This window comes from Tenrec ecaudatus, chromosome 7 (genome assembly GCF_050624435.1).
Source record: "Tenrec ecaudatus isolate mTenEca1 chromosome 7, mTenEca1.hap1, whole genome shotgun sequence".
Taxonomy (NCBI): domain Eukaryota; kingdom Metazoa; phylum Chordata; class Mammalia; order Afrosoricida; family Tenrecidae; genus Tenrec; species Tenrec ecaudatus.
The window spans coordinates 18041776-18051410 of NC_134536.1; the positions used below are offsets into that span (position 1 = coordinate 18041776).

At 50.7% G+C, this 9635-nt stretch overlaps 1 pseudogene; it reads right to left on the reverse strand.

Annotated features, from left to right (window-relative positions):
* Window positions 1-5517: 5517 nt before the first annotated feature.
* On the reverse strand, window positions 5518-9235 carry LOC142453156 (uncharacterized; annotated as a pseudogene).
* Window positions 9236-9635: the final 400 nt, after the last annotated feature.

Here is a 9635-nt window from a genome sequence, read left to right on the forward strand (position 1 = left end):
TCCTAAATTCATGATGGTGACCTATCCTTGATTGCCCTAGAGCTGGAGACTTCATGTAGCCTGAGCTTTCAAGGGAAGCAATCCACTGTCCCTAACAACAGGGAGTGAGCCCTGCCTATTGTGGTAGAAACAATGGTGTCTGCTTGCTCTGGATGGCTGGAGCCTTCAGGGAGATAACTTGACAATCATTTGCCATTCGTTGGAAACAGTGTCCTAAGACTAACATATATATTTGGGGGAGAAGAGCTGGGGAACAGTCTTTTTGTACCCCACAAATAATAATTTACAAATTATTCGAGGGTCCATGAGAGAGGGGGGAGCAGGGAGGGAGGGGGAAAATGAGGAGCTGATACCAAGGGCTTAAGTAGAAAGCAAATGTTTTGAGAATGATGAGGGCAACAAATGTACAAATGTGCTGACATACAATGGATGGATGTATGGGTTGTGAAAAGAGTTGTACGAGCCCCCAATAAAATGATTAAATAAATAAACAAAAAGTGTTGTATAAGCCCCCAATAAAATGATTTTTTTTAAAAGATGAGTAAATATGCCACACAAGACCTCTTTAGAGTGTTGAAAAGCAAGGATATTATTTTGAGGACTAAAGTACACCTGATCCAAGTCATGCTATTTCGGAGACTCAACGAGTTAGGTCGGGGAAAGCGCAGCTTGTCCGTGAGGCGGTGGGAGATATATAGAGCTTGAGCTAAGGAAGAATATGTTGACAAAAGGGAGAAGTTTTATTGCTTGCTGCTGCAGGGCCCTGAGTCAGGATGCTCCCCGTGGGACATCATCTGGTTGTTTGCAAACCTGCTCTCTGGGGTGCTGGGGAAGGGGCTTCACAAACCCGGCCTGGAGAGATAGGCTCTGGGGTGTTGGGGCAGGAGTTGCATAGTTGAATAGGTCATCCATCTTCCCGAGAGGCTGGAAATTGTGGCTTTGAGGTTTCATCTTCCTGAGGAGCCGGAGAGGAGGTGAGGGCTGCCCGGTCCGGACCCGGCCCAGACAGAAGAATGGCTGAGGACGGTGCAGTGCCGCATTCTGTTGCATAGGGTCACCGTGGGTTGGAACTGACGATACCACCTAACAACAACCACAAAGTATTTAAATGAAGCTTCAGTAACACTAAGACACGCACACGCACTCACAAATCCAGAAAATTAAGAAAGATGGGGCAAAAAGAAAGATGGGGCTTTGTACTCTCGGAAGAGTTACAGTCTCAAAAACCCATAGGGGGCTGTTCTCCTCTGTCCCATCGGGTTCCTGCGCATCGAAGGCAGGGAGAGGTTTTCGAGGGGAGGCGGTGGTGCATGGCCAAGTATGACTCTGCAGGTGGGGAAGTGCCTGTGCACAATCTCGATTGGCCATCAGTTTCCGAGCCATGTGCGCAGATTATGCAGCAATTTCTCCCGAGGTGCCCAAGGCCTCCTTCCCTTAGAAAGTCGTCGTCTACGCACCTCTGCATGTACATATAAAACCCACAAACCCCCCTTCACTGTAAGCCCCAAGAGAACAGCCAAGCTCACTGCCCTCAGTAACCAAACTAAAGCCAATTTGGAATTCGGTCTAGAACTAAAACGTCACAGCAGGGGACATTTAAAAAATAATAATTAGGTTTTTCTTTCTTTCACTTAGCAGCACAAATAAGTTTGGCCCCTGGGAGTGCAGGACAGGGCGGAGCTGTGACCTCAATTTTCTTTGGAGAGACTGGAAAAGGATACATTTAGCGGGTGACTCAGCCGAACTCGAACTCGCGTTTCCCAAGAGCTGAGCCCTGAGCAAGGAGTGCGCCCGGCTTTCAAAGGCCTGGAACCGGGAGCACGTGTGGTTACGGAAGCAGAAGGCGGGGTTATCTGTGTGCAGACGTGACCATTCATTTGCCAGCGGCGCTTTGGCGATGGCGGGAATTTTGAATAGAGAACCGTTAATATCGGCGGGAACCCTAGGCGGAGGTGAGGTTTTAGCGCTGAGAAGTCTAAGCTAGAGACGCTAGAACAGGAATTTCCAGGTTCGCTTTGCTGGGCGGGAGCGCCAAACAGGAGCAGCTAGAACAGGAACTTCTAGTTTACCTTCTTCATTCCCTCCTTTTGATGGTGTATCCTGTATTCTGGGGCCTCACCTCCCAGAGTTTTCCATGGATAATACCCTTGCAAAGCAAGGACGCTAAGCCTATGTATGAAAAAACACGGGTCAGGATTCCCACGGGGACCAGAGTCCATCAGGGGCACCAAGCAGTCTTTTTACTAGTTGTACTGAAGTCCTCAGACTTCTGCCCTGGTAGAAGAGTGGGCCTCCAGTACTGTCACTAGAGCAGGACTGCACTCTGTCTTCCTGACAGGCAGCCCAGGTGGACATGCAGGATGGCACTTGGCCATCCAGTCAGAGGCAGCCAGGGCCGTGAGCTGCTTTGAATCTGAAAAGTGGATCCCTGAGGTGTGGTGTCCTGCAACTCTGACAGGAAAGGGACCCGTCCATATTGGCTGTAAGGGCTCCCGTTTCCAATTCTTGACCCAAACTGAATTCCCGGGTTGGAAGGAGTGTGCTGGGCTTCCTAAGGGAATTGGACAGTGTTTAAGTACAACGTGTTGGATGTTTCTAAGGGCAGCGCCTAGGCCTCGTAGCTCTTCATTGGGGCCTTGCAGTGCTAGGACAGCGTGGGCACCCCTGAATTGTCTTACTAGGGGTGGGGTGGGGTCTCCTATCCATTATTTCAAACATTATCGCAAACCTTATTTCCAAAGGAGAGTATCCGCTGGGTCCCGGGTGCACCGAGCCCAGAGAAGGGCACAAGGCAGGACCTTGGGTTATATGAGCCCAGTTTCCTAACAAAACTTTTCTATTGTTGCCTTCCAAGTCTGGTTCACACACCATATTGTGCCTGCGGTCTGAGGGGTGGCAGCCTGCGATTAAGTTCCACTTTGTCCCCAAGAGGGTGATTAGTTGTTGAATCATCTGTGCTACAAATGACAGCCCATTGTCACTTCCTAAAGCCAGAGGCATTCCACGCAGAGTGCTGATTTCTCGGAGAAGATGTTGAGTCACCTCTTGGGCCTTCTCTGTGCAGATGGGTCTTGCCTCTATCCATCCTGAGAAAATGCAGACTATTGCCAGCAGGTGCCCATATCCTTCAGCTCTGAGCATGTCAGTGAAGTCTACCTGAACACATTGCCGGAGCATTTGTGCATTTTTCCATGATACCTTGTCCAAGAAATATAAAAGCCTAAGTATCTGCGCCCAATAGTCTTTCCTGGTCTCCTTTGCAGGGAGCAAGTCATCCACATACTAGAGGAGTAAGCAGCTTAGCTTGTCTCTGGGGAAGCTGCCCAACTCTGATTTCAAGGCTTCTCTGAACAAGGTGGGAGAATTTTGTAACTTTGGGGTAAGTGGGTCCAGGTCAGTTGACAGACCAGAGGTCTGGTCCTCCCATTCACAGGCAGAGATGAGCTGACTCTAGTCTTCCGCAAAAGAAGGCGCCTTTCAGGTCCAGACAGGTAAACCAGGTGACCTTGGATGGAAGGAGGCTCAACACCGTATATGGGTTTGAGACCATGGCCTGCAGGGTGACCCCAGTGTTGTTGACAGCCTGTAGGTCTTGCATGGGATGATACCCCAGGCACCCCACCTGTCCTTACAGGGTGGAGGGGGGTGTTCTAGCCTCTCAGAGCCTAACATGTGCTCAGACTCTCCATACAGGCCTCTGAAGATATGGAATTCTCTGACCCTGATGGGTTGGGCTCCTGGCTTAAATTCAGCCACAACAGCACCCGGTTGACTGCAAGCCCTGGGGCTGAGTTCTTGGCCCAGACTTTGGGAAAGTCAGTGTGGCTCTCTTGAGGGTTCTTGTGACTGGCAGGTGGATTGAGTGGAGTCTCTACTCTTCCCAGGGGGACGTAAGAGCCATGACCAGGTGCTTTGTGTCCATCAAGAACAGTTGAATTGGGCCTTCTGGCATAAAGGTGATCCTTGCCCCCAGTTTGGACACAAGGCCTTGACCCAGGAGGGGCACGGGGCAGTCAGGAACATAGAGAAACCAGAGGATTACTCTGTGCCCCAGCCCAGCCAGCAGGTCCAGGGCTGCAATAAGGTTTGTGTAGCTGTTTGCCTAGTAGCCCTAAGGAGAATGACATTGTCTTTGCTGAGAGAGGCTACTGGAGTGTTAATGTGATGGACCTCCTTAAGGAATTATGATAATGAGCCACTCATAGTAATCTCCTGGGCTTTTGTCAGGCTTCTGGAGGACAGTGGCTAATTTAGACATGTTCATGGGCTTTCACTCCATGAGGTGGTCATTCTGCAAAAGGGCTGCCCGATACTGTGACAGGGAGGTCTGTCCCTGTGGAGTACAGAAGTCCCGTCGGGTTGGGTGTCTTGGAATGTTTGGCCTGCCCACTGTGTGGGATCAAGGAGACCCTGGGGGCAAGTGTTTGTAGGTGCCTCTCGGGCAGGGGTGTCAAACTGGTGGCCAGCAGGCGGCATGTGGCCCCCAAGGTAATTTTTTGTGGCCTGCGATGCTCTGAAATAAAATGAAAACAGAAAAAGTTGTTATGAAAAAAATGGCTCCTAGGGGAGATTGAGGCAATCCTGTACACACAATTCCCTCGTTAACCTTTTAACTGCTGTAGACCAGTATACACATGGCCCAGTGCCTTCCCTGGGGGCCTGTGGATGTGTATAAACACGCTGACTCAATTTTGGCAAGGTTTGGAAGCCATATGTCTGCCACTCTCAGTGTCACGTATGTAAGCAGATCCCAATAGCAAAAAGGCTAAAAAGAGCACTCTGGGTGGTGCTGTTATGAATTATACCTAGCGGCAGCGCTAGTTAACATTTTTAGAGGGGAGTCATTGTGTGAGCAACTATTTTAGTCCATGAAATTAAATAAAACAGCATACAGATTAACTGATAAACATCTATCTGCCTGCATCACCTTCGCCTCCTGAGGGTTGTCAGCATTGCTCATTTGTCGATGTCTGGAACCAGTTGCAAAGGTCCCCTCAGGGACAACAGGGACTGCCAGAATGTGACACGATGACGGGCCTCCGGGACATCTGGGGCGACCACACACATACACAAAAAAGAAGCTTTTTGACAACTGTACAAAAAAAAAACAATTCACAGAATTCTTCTTCTTTTTTTTTTTTTGCTTTTCGTCTCGAGGAAAAAATGGCTTCTTATTGCACATGCTCTCTAATTAGAAAGCTCACGGTACTTGTCTTCACGTGATAGAGCTCCTTTCGAGAGCTCAGTGGTAAGACTCTATCCTTCATGCTTTCACACTAACTCGGCCGGCCCAATGACCACATGAGTCATAACTGTACCTGGTTTGATTCAGAAAGTCCTAGTTTTTGCAAAGCTGCCTTTAGTCAAACGTGCCTCTCTTGTCAAGTTAGGATTTGTCATCTCTTTCTCGTTTCCTTCTTAATCTGGTCTTTTCCATCTGTTGGCCCAAGCCAACGTCCTGCACCGCTGAGAACAAATAATCTCTCTCTTCATGTCCATAGCAAAGGCCAGCGCCTGCTACTTGGTCTCTTCAGTCCCATTCCGACTCCCAGCTGCACACACCAGCTTTGTGTTAGAAGCTACTATCCATGACACCCCTCCCCCTGTGCACCCCTCCACACCCACTCTCCAATGTGAATAGGTTTTGACTACATTCGCCCATTTCAAGGACCACTGTTTTATAGTTCATCATCTGAGCTGGTCATTACAATCTCGTGTTGAACTGCAAACAGGTCACAGCACTCTGATGCTTGTTGGGACCTGGCAATGTTAGAAACACTGTCCTGCTGTGATAGACCAGATTGTCGCTGTAGAATCTGCATTCCCAGAGATAAGAATATTGTCTTTGTGTTCCCTGCCACTTGTTAATGACTGGTGCCCTGTTGATGTGTGGATGCGCTCCTTGTCTCCACATCCCAAACCCGGATTGATGTAGCAAGAGATCCACTCACCACATGGATGCCATCAAACTGCAATGAACAGATGGGATTAGGATGCCCCTGCAAGGTGTGCAGACAGGTCTCAGTCTCTGGTCCTTCACCTTCACCATAAAATCATACGTCACCCTAACAACCTTCCTGCCATCATATTGAACACAGCTGACCGCTGCTATGTGACCCAACAAAACACATAAACACTGGCCTGTCTCAATGGCCCAAAGCCATCTCTGGAATTAATCAAGATGCACACAACAGTACAGTAGACCTATGCCTATAAAGGGTGTGCACACATTCCTCAGTCTCTGCAGTCCACCCTTTGAGCGTCCTATCTGTAGATCCATTCATGATGGTATTATCTCTCATCTGTGACAACCATACTCCACCTGTGTCCCACTAATGTTCTCTGACATTTTCCCATGGTGGCTGACCAGCTTTTTACAGTATTGCGTCCGAATCACCAACTAGCCCGTTACTGCAGACCTGAAAGCACAGACCTGGGTGCAGGCCCAGTGGTGGGTGTCCTTTCACCACCTCAGGAACTCTGACTGCTCCTCGCCCCCAGCAGGTGTCAATTCTGTGCCATCTGATGGATGCACTTGCCCCCAGACTGTGTATGGAACCTGTTTTATTACCTTCCTTGTCATGATGTCCAAGGGTTCCTCAATCTCTTCTTTGTGTTTCTCGCTCCAGAGAAGGTGGTCGCTATCAAAATTCTCCAGCAGGAACCCATCAGAGGCGCTGTGACAAGCCTTTGGGTTTCAGGAATGATTGCCTACAGGGCCAGCTCTTTAGAGAGCAGGAAGTGAAGTCTTGTTGAAACTGGGGTTCTATGGCTTGCATCTTATGCTTTCCCTGTGTTGGCTCACAACTATCAAAAGGTTCATCTAAGCAAGCAATGTCTCTGATCCGTTCAGCTCTGAAGCATGTTCAGCCATTCTTGGGGGCCTGTAGGTGGCTGGACAGATGTAATTCGGAGTCATTGTTACCCTTGGCTATTGGCTGCTCTCAGGTCTCCAAAGGTAGGTGGTGTTGCTGAACATGGTACAGGCCCAGTGGTACTGTTAGGGAGCTGGCTCAGGGACAGTGGGGTTTTCCCACCCATGCCTGAAAAGGCCTCCAAAAAGGAGGTTGCAAAGACATCGGGCAACCATTGGACACCTATGAAAACCCCAAACTGAGCGTGCTCACACTCAAACCCCCGAGTCAGGTGGGAGGCACACCTGGGAACCCAAACTAGGCCCAGATTCATGACATCACCCAGATTGGACTTAACTCAGCCAATCGGGTCAACCAATGCCATCAACCATGCCTCTCCAGCCAGAAGTTTGAAATATCCTGGCTGTGGGAAGACCCCACTCACTTTGCCCTTGCTCTGGTCTTCTGGCTGGTCGGAGGGTGGGGGCACACAGGAGCCACCTAGGCATGCCTCCTCAGGAACCCCACTCAGGGCCTGCATGGGGTCCACGTGCGCTGGGGCTCAGAAGCTCTTGCTCTCTTGCTTGATCTCTCTTACCCTTCTGCTGCTCACACGGGTGGAGGGTGAAGGTGGCGCCCATGGGTCCGCTCTCGACTTTGCTGGGCCCACCGCCTTTTGGCCCACATGCTCTCAGCCTCTAGGGTTCTTGGGCTCCTGGCCACCTGGGATCCCCCCAAGTTCCACACCCGTGGGTGCTCTTTCCCACGTGGTTGTTCGTGCCCATTTGTGAACCCCAGCGCGGTTTCCCCGCAGCTTGGCATGCTTTCCAGAAATAGCGTGTACCCTTTTGAGACTAACACCTGAAACTTGTCCTGTCCTTCATAAAAACCCACTTGGTTCACAAAACGTGCCTCAGTGTGAATTCTTTGTTGTTTTCTTTCTTTTTTAAAACTGTGCATAATACAAATCCAGCCAAAACAATAGTGCAAAAACGTTACAAAGCAACAATCTCTGAGGCTGCAGTACAGGCGATACAGAAACAGCCACGATGAACTGTGCAGCACGGGCAGGGTGAATACCAAGGAAACAAGGAGATGGTTAATATTTCAACCCACGGTGTTGTGTTTTGGATTTTCCTCCCCCATAATTTCCATACAACCAACAGACATCTAGATCAGCCCGGCAAGCTGTGGTGCAAGTATGCAGTCCAGAAGAGACCCTGGAGAAGCAAGTCTCGAGGCCATGGAGATGCACAACAGGCTGAGCTGGAGCAGCACATGGTCTCTGGTAGAGGATGTGGATCTTGTTAGACTGCTCAGATTACTGGAACCTCGTTATCATATCCCCTTCTACAAGGTTTTCACTCAATGCTTCCTGACATAGTGTGGATTCTTTCAGCGTGTGAAGCGAAGAACCAAAGTATTCCCCACTCAAGAAACTTAACAGTACTTGTATATTCTGAGACGTTGCATGGTTTCTTTCCCACGGAAAAGGAGCAGCCCTCAGAATCGAGGGTCCAATTTCCTTTTCCTTTTTGCTGTCTTTGTATAAAAGGGCAGTGGGGGGGGGAGGCGGTTGGTGAATGAGCAGACACATGTCGCTATTGGAGCCTGTGACACTTACTACACCTCAGCTGGTCCTCTCTGCTACTGTCATTAGATTGATCACTCTCCAGGTCCCTTTCCTCCTCCTCTTCATCCCCCTCCAGGCGCATGGTCTTCCTCTTGCTCTTGGTGATCTGTCTACTGAAATAAACGTTGACGGCTGTTTTCTCCTGTCATCTTTGCAGGGAATTATGTTGTCCTCCATGTCTAGACTCAACTTCCCCAACCCTTGCAATATGTTCCTCTGCTTGCTGTCTTTGCCACTGCGCCTTTTCAGCCTTGTAAGGTAGGGGTTACCTTCCAGTTCCTGGCCTTTTGCTGCCCAGAGAGAGCAGATCCTGATGTGTTTCCCCAAAGCCAGTTTGCTACTTCCTGGACCTCGCCTAGACTGTCAGATGTGTTCACACACACTCCCTGAGCCACTGAAGAACGTTTTGCGACCACTTCTGACCATCTGGTTTAAGGACGTAATCCAACTCTTTAGATAGCCCTTTGAAAACCCTGCTGGTGTTGGCCCTACACTGTAGGAGCGACGACGCGTCATGACCTTGACCCTGAGGAAGAGGGCGGCGCCCTTCCCCTCCAGGCGGTGGCGGTGGCTGCCAGATGGTAGAAGAAGCAGCAGCGCGGTGCCGGCGCTCCAGTCTCTGCTAAGGGCGGCTCCCGTAGCGCGAGCGGGCGTGAGGAAGTGGCCCTGCTCACCTCCTTATCTCTTCCTGCTTCCCTTCAGTGACTTCTGCGCGTTCGGGGCCACTTACTTCACTGGGCAGGCACATTTGCGAGGCGCTGGATTTTGTGTACAAAAAAAGTTTCCACTGGGCAGATTGCGGTCAGCCCCCTCCCCCCATCTTGTCCCTGCAGCCCTGGGGTTGGTAGGAGGCCCAGAAAGCTGGGGAGGTGAGGCTCCGCGACTAGAGACAAGACGCCCGAGGGGCCTGAGAGGGAGGGGAAGTTCCCGGCCCCCGTTTCACAGCAGGGACCCCGGCCCCCACCCCTGGCCGGGGGGATGTCTTCAGAGATGGGCCAAGGGCTCAATAAACGCCCGAGCGGATTCCAAGGCATGGGCAGGTAAAACAGGAAGTGGCGAGCAGGGAAGCAGGGTGCCCCCCCCCCCCCCCGCCCCCGGGCTCCCCTCCGCCCTCCCAAAGCTCCGGCCTCTCCGGAGCTCGCCCCACC